Raw genomic sequence first — 15,585 nt, 5'->3', positions numbered from 1 at the left:
GTGTTTTATTATATTTATATATGGTTGCAGCATAATAGAATTATGTATTATACTAAATTAATGCTGTTAGTTTGAATTTTATGGCTTTTATAATTTTGTTTGTATGTTTTGGTAAATTATTTTTGGTTTCAGAATTAGAGTTCTAAGCATAAGCTCTAAGCATAAGGAGTTTATACTTAGTGTTGTTTTTATACACATTTGACAAACAATAATAAAATAATTTGTCAATACCAGAAAGCTTCAGATATAAGTTTTTCTCCATTGAAAAAATTGGTACATTTCTGAAAGTTGGGAAACACTGACTGTAGGGTGCTTGAAGCTGGGTAGTGGAAGGCGTAGCAGGTCAACAGGAAGGGAACGTTAGTGAGAAGTATGAGGAAAACTGCAGACTTAGGTGCTAGACTTCTACTACAACATTTTAATTTGTGCCACTAGATAAGAAATAAAAATCAACATTGTTTTAACTGAGTTATTGTATATAATTTCCTTTGATTAAAAAAATTAGTTTGTAAGCACACTTTTGCCTGCACAAACTACCATGTGAAAATTACGCTTATCTAAGCAAGATAATGTCAGTTATGCTTCCAACTGATGACGTAGGAATTTGAGATAGAATTAGATAAGTTTCCAGGTGATTTTCACAATTTATTGTGCTACATTGTATAAAAAATTATGATTTCTTGTGATTTTTAGAGCAAGTGGAACAGCCTCACAGGTTGCAAAGCATACTCCCTTTTCCTGTTATGTTCCCATTCACATAAGCTGTTGTTTTCTTATGCCTTTTTTGGACTGATCTGCTAAAAAAATTTTTTTTGTGCCTTTATTGCCCTACATATTAAAGGTATTGGAAGACCCTCCCCTTTAGACATACTTCTAGGTGATGCTTCTTTTTCTCTTTTTCTGTTTTCCTGGAAGATGTTTTGGAATGGTGGTCAGTAACATAAAAGAGTATAAATAATCATAATTGTTTATGGTTTCAATAGTTGAAGTGAAAGAGCTAGAACCTGTTTCCCTCTATCTCCAGGAGAGGGAGACCCACAGAATTACTTATTTATCCAGCCACGTGATGGCTGGAAATTATGACTGCTCTGGGCTGCAGGGCAAATGAATACCTGTGGAGAAGTGTTAGGGATTGGATGGCATTTTTTAGCTTTCTGGGAGGAATGAACTTTTTTTTAAAACCTGAGTACCATGGAGGTGACTGGCTTCTCTACATCCTACCCTTCATCCAACAATGGACTGGACATCCTCATTTCCACAGAGATAACAAGACCAGACCCTTAGTTTTTATATAAGTTCTAGTGAAGCAACACTGCTTTTGGATATGAAAGAAAAAAACAGCACTGAAAGAGAGAGAAAGGGATTTCTGAGGAAAGACTTTGAAGAGCATTTACAGAACATTGGGAACCTTGTTTTCCTCTTTTCCCTTTAAGTGGAAGTGGGATTTTCAGATATTTCATGTGTCTCCATTAAGTTTGGGACTGTATGAAAATTTGTGGTCATACTGCATGTCTAAGAAGGCACAATGCAATCCAAACAATAGAGTACATCATTAGGATGACCCTCTGTCACATCATTAGTTGACCCTCTGTTAATTAGGATCATTCCTTTCTTCAAAAATGTCACATGATTTTAGATATAACCTTTAGGAAAGAAACATTATTTGGTACTTAATGTGACATAAATATTACAAGGGCTTGTGATAAAAGACAGTTTATGAAAGAAGTTTAATCTGTCACTGTGTAAGCCTTAATGCATGGCACGTATGCTTTGAGGACCTAATACATGAAAAAAGGAAATACTTCAAATTGCTGTACTTTTGGAATGAAGCCTTTCCCTCTTACATGTGAACTAGTGGCATTATTTTATAGAAAAATTTGAGTCACTATTTTATAATGTCAAACTCCAATAAGATAAGTGAAAATATAGGTTTAGTTACTTATAGGCACAGTTGTCTTGTAAACTGTCAACACATTTGACAGGTGCAACTTGTACTGAGCTTGTTAAAGATATAGGAAGAATCCTCAAAGAAATAGGAATAGAGTCTTTAATCTTCTGAAAATTCATAAAACTATTTAAAACAATTATTGGACATGGTTTTTATTATCTTTGTAAAAGATAACATAGTCTGATTTATTCCGAAGGCCACTGTTTCAGGAGATGCACCAATGTGCTTTACACATTGACATATTTTTCAGAACTCTAAATTGTTGAAACCAAGTTTGTTTGAGATGTTATAAAAATTATTTCCTGACTATTATATTTATCTCTTGAACTTGTGTATATAATATAAAAAAATAGGTCTTCATGCTTATTTTTAAATTCCTTTTAAAAATTCACTTACAGTGTGGGTAAATCCCTATGAGAAGGAAATAAAACAGTTAGTAAACTCAAAGCACAAATAAAGCACAAATGATTTCTTTTCAAAGTTTTTTTGTATTTTAGATAGAAGAACATCTAAATAGAATATCTTTCCAGTCTATACATTATTGGCTACCTATCATTTTTTTATCATTGAACAAGAATCCTTTTCTTAGGATAATAATGCTGATGATTGTGACCATTGAAAGCTGGAATCTCAGGTATCAGAGAAGAAAAAAATATCTCTTGGGGGGATTTAAGAGCCTTCTGAATGCAATAGAGAGTGGCTTTTTATCAACGACAGAAAAACTAGGCACAACCTACATCATTGGTTTTAGAGAGCTTAAAACACTTTCCTTTTTCATTGCAACCAATATTCTTGTTATATATGCTTTCCATTTACAAACTAAAGTGCCATCTGGTTGTACTCCATGTATGCATCAGAGAGTAGTACCTAAGGAATCTGGAAACACATCTCCATAGCTAAGTTTTGAGACATACACTTTCTTTCCTCTCTACTCCTCTTCATTTTCTTTCCTTTCTTCTCATTTTGAAAAAGATTTCTTCTCCATCCATAATAGAATAAATTTTGCACACACTGAGGACACTGTGTCTCTGATTCTAATAAAGTTAAATTTCCAACTGAAACATTTTTTCTAAATATTTAAAACATTAAAGAGAGATCTAAATAATTTGAACCAGAAGAAAAAACACTACTTTTCATGAACTTGGCATTTATTCATTGAACAAGTATTTCCTGTATGCCTGCAGTGTGTAGGGCACAGGGCACATATCCATATATTAATTAGAAATTGTGGAAGTTTTTCATTTATTAGTTAGAAATTACTGTAGAAGGAATAAATACTTAATCCAAATTAGACTTGTGCAGAAATATTATAAAACAATTTGTAGAGCTAAGAATTCTCTCTAGAAGATAAATTTTGTTAGCATATTTAAGATGTAAGAAACAATCTTACCAAGGAGAATAAGGAAAGGGCATCCCAAAGAGATACATAAGTGTGTTCAAATGCAGAGAGATAGTATCTTTTAAATGCATGCAGTCCTTACTAAAAAAGAGATTTCCAATACCTGCCCTAAAGTAGTCTCTCACCTTTTGAACCTGGTCTACCATGAATTTGTTGAAATAAGTTCATTTCATGGATGAAATAAGTTCATTTCATGGATGAAATACGTCCTCAAAAGGAAACGTTTTGCCAATGTCGAAGAAGTGAAACAAAAAATAGCAGAAGCACTAAAAGGCATCAACACTGACGAATTCAAAAACTGTTTTGAGCAGAGGAAAAAGTATCTCGATAGGTGAATTGCATTAATTGGTGAATACTTTGAAAGTGACTGAAATTTAAACATGTGAAAATAAATAAATAAATTCTGTTTTTAGAGGTCCTCCCTTGTATAAGACTTTTAAACTTCTATGAATAGAAAAAAAATCAGGCTGCCTCCCTCCAAGGTAAATGCAAAATTCAGGTTTAAAGTCTATAGGTTTTATGAAATCCTAGATTTTTAGCTTGCTTGGGGTGTGTTAATTTGCCCAATTTATAGATATGAACTAAAATAAAGTATATGATGGCCTAACGTAGTCTTTAATACTTGTAATGGATAAGGAAGGATGTAAGACTTGAGCTGATTCTTAAAGATAAAGTTTAGGAATTGAATTAGGAAAGAAAAATAAATGAACTGAAGGAAGGGAATGTTGATTTATTTTCTTAGACTATATGTTTGTAAAATACTTCTGTTTTAGTTACCTAAATTTTGAGTGCAAAAAGAAAAAAAAAAATCACACACGTAGCTTACAAGTGTGACTGAAAACAACACAAGCTCACATTTCCAGAATAGCCAGGTGGTATTTTTGCTTTTGAAGTATTATTTACAGTCAGAAGAGAGAGACTAAGAGATATCTTTTTTATTTCTTCTAGGTCCTTCAAAAAGACATCTGGTCACTTTTGTGGTTAAGCTGTTTGAACTCTGCTGAACCTTGACTTTCCATTAGTTGAAGGAGCTTTGAATTCATTACAAGGAAGTCACCTTTGTAAGTCAAAGATTCTCATAAATTATTTTCCATTTTAGATTAATGATCTGTGAAGAGTTAAGTCTTTTGAAGTGTTGAACGCATTATATATGGCTCATGTACTATGGTGCAACTGGGAAGTTGCAAGTTGTTTTAGAGCTTTAGACATTTAGAGAAAACAAATTCAGACTCCATAAAAGTATCACTTAAGTCTTCTTCTTAATAGATATTTTGTAGGTATCAGTGCAGAACAGCATTATTTCTTTTACAAATAATATGAATAATGGATATGTCATGTTCTAATTTTGTTTTAGGCTTGGGAGGAGGTCAGATGAAATGATATCCATTTATAATAATTATAATAATCTAACTTTTTTGTCATATCCCACTTGCCACCGCCCAGTAACTATGAGAGTCAGAATTCAAACCCACACCTGTTTGATTAAAAATTGCATTTTTAAGCCCTCCTCCATTAATTGAATAGAATTACTGTCTTTTATTATTTTTTTAATTTTTTTATTTTTTTTGAGTTGGAGTCTCACTCTGTCACCCAGACTGGAGTGCAGTGGCCGGACTGGAGTGCAGCCTCGACCTGCTGGGCTCCGGCGATCCTTCTGCCTCAGCCTTCCGAGTAGCCGGAATTACAGGTGAGCGCTACCACGCCCAGCTGATTTTTTGATTTATTGTTGAGATGGGGTCTCGCCTAACCAGGCGGGTCTCGAACCCGCGTGATCAGACAATCCACTCACCTCAGCCTCCCAAAGGCGCAGGATTACAGGCTGAGCCACCGAGTCCAGCTAAAATTACTTCTTAAAGTCACATAACTGATGTGTTAACCAAAATGATTTTCTGCAAGTGATAGCTTAAAATAAAAATGTGTTAAAAGAATACAAGGAGGGGTCACCAAATTTTTTTTAAAAAAGAACTAAAGAAACCATAGCTGCTTTCAAGTACAGGGGTTGAAACAAGGATCTGGAATTAGTTTTATTTATCTTTTTATTTCCTATATTATGGTAGACCCAGAAATGTTATACATACTACTTTATCTCTGCAAATATTCTCTGGATAAACTGTCATTTTTTCCTTTAACAACTGTGACAACTATGACATAGCAAGTGAATTGATTTGGCCAAGACGAGTGGCTAATTGGCCGCAGAGGCCAGACTATAGCTCAGTCTTCTCAGATATGTGTTCTGTGTCTGCTAAGCTACTTGTGCTATATAAAGCCAAATTGTATCAACATTCCTTTAAGTATTACAGCTTTTCTTACTAGGCAGGTCAATGGATATATTAATGCCTTGTAGACAGAAAACCACTTTGCTATTTGAGATTCTCACATGCCTTAGATATTCTTATGAGTATTGACCATAGGAAACCCAGGAGCAACACACAAACAATCTAGATGCTATTTAAGTGTTCAGCATTCTATTAGAGTGGTAAGCTAAAGGTTACTTTACTAACATGGATCTCATTAATTCTCTGTAGAAAAGAAGCTTTCACTAAAATGCTTTTCTAACAGCATCTACTTTGGAGTGCAACATTTGGACTGCAGCAGATGCACACTGATGAAAGACTCTTTGGTAAAAATTATTCAGTATTCTTTTCTTAGCCATAACCTTATGTACACATGCTAACAAGATTAAGGTGATGCTATTGATTAATTTCTGTGACACAAATAACATTTTTTACCTTTTACTATTTAAATAATTTCACATAAAGATTTTCAAATTAGATACTTTATCCACAAGATGGTGTCCTAACATTAGCAACCAACAGGTTGAGCTCACAAATGGAATCAACCTTACTTGGCAAAAATGTTTTTCAAGTTGAAAATGCCAAGTGCCCATGCATAAAAATAATTACTCCTCGGCCTGAGATTTTGTGCAAAATGTACTTGGGAAAATATATTGTTCAACTCAATTTGATTAACTCTCTTTGTTGTAGATTTGTATTTATTTATGTTAATGTTACAGTGGAATTCTCAGTTCATTAACTTCTAATTTTGCTAAAATAGAGAGGAAAACTGTTTTCCTTGAAAATCACAACAAATTTTCAAATGGCACAATAGCTCAACTTTGTGTGATGTAAGTTTGGTGTATGTCAGCAGAAACACACTTAAGAAAACAGAATTTTTATCATGTTTTAAAAGTTCCCATAATGATTTGTTAGTGAAATCTGGGACAGTAGCATCTAGCTAATCTTGCACTTGACCCCATTTAAAATTTAATTATGGCAAATTGTATGTAGTTTTCTGAATAGAACACCATTGTTTTCTGCTTCAAAACCAATATTTACTTCTAGGATCATGAGAGATCTCTGGCTCTAATAATTCTTACCGGTTATCACTGATTTTTAGAAACATGTAAATACTTTATAATATCCAACTTCAGGGGGAAAAGGGTTGGTTGCTTTCTATTGCTTTTGGGTCTGAATAAAAAAAATTAAGTAAAATTAAGTAGACCAATCATAACTTCAAGCTCTGTTCTAACACTAATGTAAAAGCAAGCTAGACTTGCCCTACAATTGATACTAGTACTTCTGATTTTAAAAAGAGTTCTCAAAAAAAAAAAAAAGAATTCTCCATTTTTATGCTGATACCACTTCTACTAGTTAGTGAAATTTTAAAAAGAAGTGTTTATTTTTTGTTTTGGTATGCAAGTAGCACTTAAAAGTTTTTGTTTATTTGGCAATAAGATATATATATTTATGGCATATAACATGTTTTGATATATATATATTATAGAATGACTCAGACAAGCTAATTAACATATGCATTACCTCACATGCTTATTATTTTGTGGTGGGAACACTTAAAATCTACTCTCTTAGCAATTTTCAAGTATACAATACATTGCTATTAACTATAGTCACCATGTTGTACAATAGATCTCTTCAATTTATTCTTCCTATCTAACCGAAATTATGTATCATATGCTCAGTTTTCCACCAATCCTCCCATACCCTCAGTAACCTCCTGTTACCCCAGTAGCTACCATTTTATTCTCTGTTTCTATAAGTTTAACTGTTTTAGATTCCACATATAAATGAGATCATGCAGTATTTGTCTTTCTGTGCCTGGCTTACTTCACTTTGCAGAGTGTTCTTCAAGTTCAGTCATGTCATCACAAATCACAGCATTTTCTTTTTTTTTTACAGCAGAATAATACGCCATTGTGTATCTGTACCACATTTTCTTTATCCATTTATATATAGATGAACACTTAGCTTAATACCACATATTGGCTATTGTGAATAATGCTGCAGTGAATTTGAGAGTGTAGATCTCTCTTCAGCATATTGATTTCATTACTTTTGGATGTATATCCACAAGTGAGATTGCTGGGTAATACAATAGTTTTATTTTTAATTCTTTGAGGAAACTCCATACTGATTTTTGATATGCTGCACAATTTTTATGTTCCCACTAACAGTGTTCAAGTGTTTCCTTTTCTTCACATTCTATCTAACACTTGCTATTTTTATTTTTTATTATAGCCAGTCTAACAGATATGAGGTGGTATTTTATTGTGATTATAATTTGCATTTCTCTGTTAATTAGTGATGTTGAACATTTTTCACTTATCTTTTGAGTGTTTGTATGTATTCTTTTAAGAAATGCCTATTTAGTTTCTCTGTCCATTTTTAAATTGGATTAAATGTTTTCTTATAATTGAGCTCTTTGTATATTATATATATTTTGTATATTAATCTAATTATATATATGTAGTTTATATATACTTTCTCCCATTCTGTAAATTGTTGCTTCATTCTGTTGGTTGTCGTCTTAGCTGTGTAATAGCTTTTTAGTATGATGCAATCCCGTTTGTCTATTTTTGCTTTTGTTGACTGTGCTTTTGGGTTATATTAAAAATCACAGCTAAAAAGATTTTTGAACTCTTTATAGATTTTCATCCTACAAAATAAAGTTTGTATAAAATCACTTGGCTATGTCAGAAGATAAGACAAAAATATGTCAAAGTGACATATATAGAAATAATTCATAAATTATTCTCTGCATTAATGATACAAATGGGAATATTATAGAATTTTGGAAATAAATCTGGCAATATGTATTAAAATTAAAATGTATATATAGTCTTAAACCCAGTTTCACTTTTGGAAACCTATTCTATAGATATAAGGGTACCAGTTTATAAGAGCACATATACAATGATGTTTGCCCCAGCATTGTTCAGGGAAGCTAAAACAAAAACAGAAGAGAACTGTGATCAAGATGAATGTTCATCAAAAGATGAATAAATTCATTATGATACATTAATACCATGAAATATTATCAGCCACTAAAAGAATAAACCAAAGTTATAAAGTTGTACAAATTGTACTGGAAGAATTTATACTATGTGTTTTTGAATGGTAAAAATAAAAAATTTATGATAAAGTCTCATTAACAAAACAAAAACTCTTGTATATTTACTATATATATTCAGGTGTATGCCTACATATGTTTGCATATGATTATGGAATAATTCATGTTGGTTTTTTAACATGGGGTCCTTGTTGAAAGCTCTCATAGTCAGATTCCCTGGAATGCAGAATCTCAGATAGAGATAGACATTCAGAAATTTATAGGAAGAATGTTCCTAGTGTCAACCCTGGAAGGGAAATGAAGGAAGGTCAATTAAAATTAGGGAAGGGATGGGGTGTAATGGAGTCACAACAAAGGCCTTGTGAAGCTAGGATATCCCTGCCTAGTTATTTCAAACTGACACAAGAAGGCTTTTTGTTCTCCATTGCCTGTGTGCTTTTCCCTGAAAACCCCCAGCATTGACTAGTCATCAGATGTGGCCTACTCCCAGGAAACAGGAGATGTTGTGGCTGCAGCTCCCTTCAGATAAGGACGAAACTTTGAAGGATTCACCCATGAGACATCAACTGTCAACATTCCCAGAAGCTGAAGGAATAAGCACTTTAGTCCTGAAAAGAATAAGGAAATCTAGTTGGAACACCACAGTGTCTTCAAAAGAACTGAGTGAAGAATAATGTGGTTTAAGTGGGATAAAAGAGAGTAAAGATAGCCATAACAAAAGAAACAATTTTAACGAGAGAACTTAAACAAATGGTAAATGCGCATTAATACTACAAGTGATACAAGGCTAGGAGTACTATTAAAAAATTCATAATGTTTTCCTTCTAAAAAGTTTCTGAAACCTTTCTTAGCCAAGTTTTCTGGGTCGTCTTTACTTTTCAATGACTATATTTTCTTTGACAACACTGAAGGGAGAAAATGCTTAGTAATGAAGAGTTAAGAAGTAAGCTTAAAATTTTCATTTTGGCACAAATAAATGGTTGATGAAGGCAGTTACATTATTCTGTACACTTGTTGCAGCATTTAGGCTATGATAACTATATTCTCACTAAGATATATTGTATTTGTAGGACAAATTGGGAAAAATAGATAAGCATGCTGATAATATACGATGCCCTGATAAAAGGACTCTGAATTGCCTTAGCTACACTGTACATACTGCTTTATAGTTTGCTTCATTTATTGAATAGCTGTCATGTGCTAGGCAGTTTATTAGGCCCTGGCGACTAGAAACTGAAGACATAGTGATTCAGAGCCTGTAGGATAGACAGACAAATAGACAGGCAATCACAGTGACAGAATGCCACGGAAGCTCAAATGACTACCAAACACAAACGGAAGATGGTAAGTTGAGGATATCAAAGCTTCCAGAAAGAGGAAATTTTTGGATTATGGGTGAATATTGGGGCACGTGAATAATGAGGAAGAAGATCTGAAAATAGTAAGGACATGCTCAGGGAAATGAAAGTAGTTTAATGTGTTTCAGGTGAGACTGTAAGCTAGGTGGATTGGGATAAGAAAAAAAACATCAGGAGATTGTGTGGAGAATGAGGCAGGGATAAGATCATAGTCACGGTCCTGATAGGAAACACATGGCACAGTCTCCTATGATGATTTGAAGAGTATAATAAAGCAGTATTGACAAAAGATAAAGTGGAAAGGAAATCAAAAGTTGGACATTTCCCCCCGGGGTCTAAAGCAGGATAAATTAGAGGGGGTTGTTAGAACTGGGAGATAGATGGGCTAAGAAGAGGAAGCTGCCTTCAGAAAAGGCATCACTGCTGCAGAGATGCTGCAAAAGATGGAGCTGGAAGAGGAAATACCTTGATGGGACCACAAGTCTGGGGATCCCATTAATGTTTTCTCGTAGGTCAGCACCTTGAAGCATGGGAAAAGGTGAAGAACAAAGAATGGGTCTGCAGAGCAGACTGGAGCCGAGTGGATGTGGGAGGACAACTCAGAAGACCAGGAATTAGTGTGGGTCTGGGAGAGCGATCACAGTGGCTGTGCTGGGGTGCAAGTGGAGAAATACACAGTGCAGACACAAGGCATATTTAGAAGGTAAAAATCTACAGACTTTGATGACTGTTTAGACATGGGAAGTGAGGGTGAAAGAATTGTTAAGCATGATGATCAGGTTTCTGACTAGATTAGAGGCAGTTTGTATAAAGTTTCCATTTCCCTTTGCTGGCAATTGCGACTCTTTCCGCATTCCACTAACTCTTCCCTCAAGTGCGCGTTTGTTGCATGATCATTTCTTCTAGCTTGGGCAGTTTCCAGGTGTTACCTAATGTCTTTTTCTTACTTACCAAATCCTAAGTTTTTACAGATTTCCATTCGCAAGTGTCCTGTCCAATTTAACACAGCACTTATTTCTTTACAACTTCTCTCTCCTTTGGATGCAATCTGTGTGAGATTAGCAATGGATAGAAGTAGCATGCTACTAGTTAGAAGTTTTGTGTCATTAAGATTCCTTCAGATTGATGACATTGAAAGTTCCAGTTATAGTTTTTGTTTATTTCTATCTTGCTCATGTTTCCTTCTTCATAATTACTCCTCTAGTTATCAAAAGTACTATGTGCTTTTCAAATTACTAAGACAGTATGTAGTGTCTAGGTATTTAGAAATGCAGAGTAGCCAGTAATAATATACAATAGACCATCCTAAAATGGTTACGTTATTCCTCACACATATTTTGTACTTATCTATAAAGAAAATGTATGAAACAAATCTATTAAAACTTCTTCTCTTTCAGTGATGGACTCGACACTCTCAAACTCATGACAGAAAAGGAGAAAATAAAATATCTTCAATTATTTTGTATGAATACTGCTCAATTAGAGGATAAATATGTTTTCCATTTGACCACATGAAATTAGTTGTATATATGACTCAAATGTGACAATAGAATACTAAATACCAAGAAATTTAACTCAGATACTGTTGACATGTGTAACATTTTCAGGGTCAATTAAAGTGATTAAAAATGTCTAATAATTATGAGTTTGACATTATTACATTTCATTAAAGATTATAATTGGACTCATAAATCATATTCTTTAAGATTAAGCATGAAGTTCATATTGTCTGATGAAAAAGAAATGTGTTGTACTTAATTTTTCAGGTGAGAAACTTTATGTGGATTTGGTTTGGATCCTTCTCTGGAAGGCAAAAAGATACTTTGGAAACCCCAGAACCTAAAATTGAAACCTCAGCATCTGAGTCTGGCCTAACCATTTGCTAATAGTGTAGTTTATGAGTCTCAGTTTCTTCATCAGGGATGGAAGTAACTCCAAAATTTTAGTGTTATTGTGAAAAATCAGCAAGTTAATGTATATAAAATAACTTTATAAATTACACAGTGCAAAGCTATTGAAAGACGTGATGTGATTGGTAACTGTTCATGAACTGTATCTGCTATTCATGTGGTGATTTATAGGCTAAAGAGCTAGCAACAAACTTTGTTCTTTGTGCAACTTACTCACAGCAAATATAGTGTGGTAACTAAATTTTGAATCCTTGTTGAAACATTGCTGTTATAAATCTAAACTGTAGTAACTGAAATTATGCATACTGGAACAATGTGAAGTGAGGACTGTGTTTTAATCAATGACTAAAGAGATAGCTAAGCAAACAAATAAGCAGATAATGTGGGGAAATAGGTAAGGCTGGATAAAAAGGAAATATGATCCCTTTTTCTATCACTCGTTCAACTTGGTATTTGGATTAATTCTTAATTTAATGTAAGATCCATTATTGCAAAGTACAGTATATGTGCACTGTATAGAAGTCAGTAAAAACTTTTTTAGAAGTCAATAAAATTAACAGTAGTTTTTATTTATTTGCTGTATTTAAATTGTATTGTTTTTCAATAGGTGATACATCAAATGTTTACATTTCAAGAGATACTAAAGGTTATATTAGTACAATGGAAAAGTACCCCTTTTACTGACTACCATTCTTTTCACTGAAGGTTACTGACATTATCCTTCCAGAAATAGTTTATGCAAATATATGCAAAAATATCCACAAACACACAGAATCTATCCCCTTGAAAACACAAATTCTAGGCAGCTAATATTTACTGAGCATTTTCCATGCACTAGACAATATGCTGAATTTTGTATGCATTATCTCACTTAATCACCACAATGAACTTTGAGGTAGGTTATTATTTTAGGAGAGGAAAATTAATCTCTGACAGTTTAACTTCTTTTTTCTTTTCTTTTTTTTTTGTTTTGAGTTGGAGTCTCATTGGGTCACCCAGACTGGAGTGCAGTGGCCGCTCCCGGCCACCGCAGCATCGCCTGCTGGGCTCCGGCGATCCTTCTGCCTCAGCCTTCCAAGTAGCTGGAATTACAGGCATGGGCTACTATGCCCGGCTGATTTTTTGATTTATTGAAGAGATGAGGTCTCGCTGCCCACGCGGGTCTCGAACCCGCGGGCTCAGACAATCCACTCACTTCAGCCTCCCAAAGGTGCGGGATTACAGGCTGAACCACAAAACCCAGCTAACTTCTAACCCAAATCGCACAGTCAGTATGTGGTGAAGCAGCTATTTTTATCTAGGTATTCTGTCTTCTTAAAGGCAGACTCTTAATGACTAGACTATACTGCCTAGGAAATGTGCATAGGTCATACAGTTGCATTTAAGTAGTCTAACAGTCCTTTCGTGGCATTGGAGATTCTTTTTACTATTTCAGTCTGAAAATATGGTGTAGGGGGCATTTGAGAGAAACTAAGGTATCTCTAAAAGCATTTGATATCTGTCTCAGGAGAATGTTTGGCCATCATTTGTACTGGGAAATTGGCCAGCTTGCTTGGAAGGAGCCCAATCCTGACTGCATGTCTGTGGTCTGTTCTCTGGGACTGCCAGGCAATCTCTCTCCTTGTTGGGTATTGGAACTCCATCTGATACTCAGTATATATGCAACTGTGTGCACACAAATACAGACACATTTGTTCATTTATCAACAAATATACCTATTAATTGTCTGAATCACGCACAATAGAAATATGAAACTCAGGAAAGATAAAAACACACCCTAAAGCCTGTGTACTTTTCTGATTTTATAAGCTGAGTGTTGCTTGACAGTTTATGCTTAACAGTCTGTTGTAAGCAGAGATAATACTCTTGTCAGTTCTGGTTAGTAATTGTGCATATTTTTCAGCTGTCTGTTTCCTGAATGCATCTTTTGGTGCAGTGTTGGAGGGAGTGAAGAAGCATCTTGTGAGAATGCCTGTGTTGCTCCCTTTTCTCCCCCATGCATTCCTCTTTGTTACAGTAAAGGTGCTGGGTGTTTTCTCTTGCCTTTTCTCCAAGTGCGGAAAGCTTGAAGTTCAAATTTTTAAAAAGTCAATACACACACACACACACACACACACACACACACACACACACAATCTCTGTTCTGGGAGATCTTGACATGTATATTAAGTACTTTTCTAAGGAACCCCTACCCTTGTAGATGAACTGCACAAAACCTGATTAACAATTGAATGTGAAGAATGATGATTTTCAAGAACTACTAGTATTGGGGAATATGCTTTATATTTGCCTATATGTCTGAAGGTACTGGATCTTGGTGTTTGCTAGGTGTTTGTGTTGAAGAGTAATACAATCTCTCATGACATTTAGGGGTTTGGGGTCACTTCTTTCTGCAATTAGGCTTTTGTTTAGAAATCTGCTCTCTATTTGGCTCAATTCTAGGCACGTGCTTTCTATTGTGAAAGCTCCAGTGTTTTAAAAGTTATTAGACATAGGGTAAATACTTATTTTCTATCTGTAAAATAACTTATATGCACTGACTTTTGTAAAAGTATCTGATAAATAAAACAAACTAAAATATTTCTGTATAGAGATAGTCATATCTTAGTTGTGATCATTTGCTACTTTATTTAGAAGTTTGAATTCAGCCAATGTAAGCAACCTCGATTTGCTTCCTTATTTTAAGTCTGTCCCACTTCTCCCCTCTTTGGTGCATGCTCGTTGGGGAGGACATGTTCTTCCAAGTATGCCCTGGACCTGGGCTGTTTACTTTGTGTTCCCTTCTTCCCTGGAATTTTGTTCTGTCACTTGCCTCTCAAATCTCTCTTTTTTACTGTACTATTTTCCTCAGTCTGACAATGTGCACAGCCATCCTTACCTTCTTGCCCCTTTAATTACTGAAAAAGAAACTTTTCTCAAAAGTGAATACTATATTCTCCACCTCATTTGCCTTACCAGTACTCCTGAAGCCACTATTCTGAAATAACCAATGACTGATTGCCAACTCTGAGGAATCCAAAACCTCATTAAGTGTTGCAGCATTAGATGGAAATTCTTTCCTCTCACGTCTTCCAATACCTGTGGGGTTTTTAGTCTTGATTTTGTACGGTCCCTTTTCTGCATCCTTTCATAGATTCTTTAACCTCCCACAAATCTAGAGCGAGTTTTCCAAGTTTCTAATTTTCCAAGTTTCTATATTTGGGCCCCTTTCTTCTGTCTCTCTTTGTCTCCTGCTTCCTTTGTCAGTTTAGCGTCTTCACAGTTTTACTTGTCATCTCGATTTGAGTAACTTCCATATTCTCTTTTCTGATACCAACTTTTTGAAAGATTAAGGTCAGCACTTCTAACAGGTTGCTAGACAGTGCCATCTCTTCACTCACTCACTCACTCACTCACTCACTCACTCATTTATATTCATTGCGAAAACTACTAAGGGGTAGGCGCTGCTCTAGAACTGTAGAAACAGCATTGAACAAAACAAAGGCCCTGCCCTACAGAGCTTACATTCTTGTGCGAGAAGAAAGCCTAAGTGAATTTAAAATGTGTCAGGTGGTGGTAAGTGCTATGGAAAAAATAAATCAAGTAAGACAACAGAAAGTGATG

The 15,585-nt window shown here is 34.7% G+C and overlaps 1 pseudogene; it reads right to left on the bottom strand.

The window, feature by feature from the left end:
• The window catches only part of LOC110595325, an 89,095-nt pseudogene extending 73,990 nt beyond the window's left edge, over positions 1–15,105 (bottom strand).
• Between the last annotated feature and the right edge of the window lie 480 nt (positions 15,106–15,585).

Source organism: Carlito syrichta, unplaced genomic scaffold (assembly GCF_000164805.1).
Source record: "Carlito syrichta isolate Samal-C Ts95f unplaced genomic scaffold, Tarsius_syrichta-2.0.1 Scaffold289461, whole genome shotgun sequence".
Lineage (NCBI taxonomy): Eukaryota > Metazoa > Chordata > Mammalia > Primates > Tarsiidae > Carlito > Carlito syrichta.
This window is presented reverse-complemented; position numbering and strand designations above follow the sequence as displayed.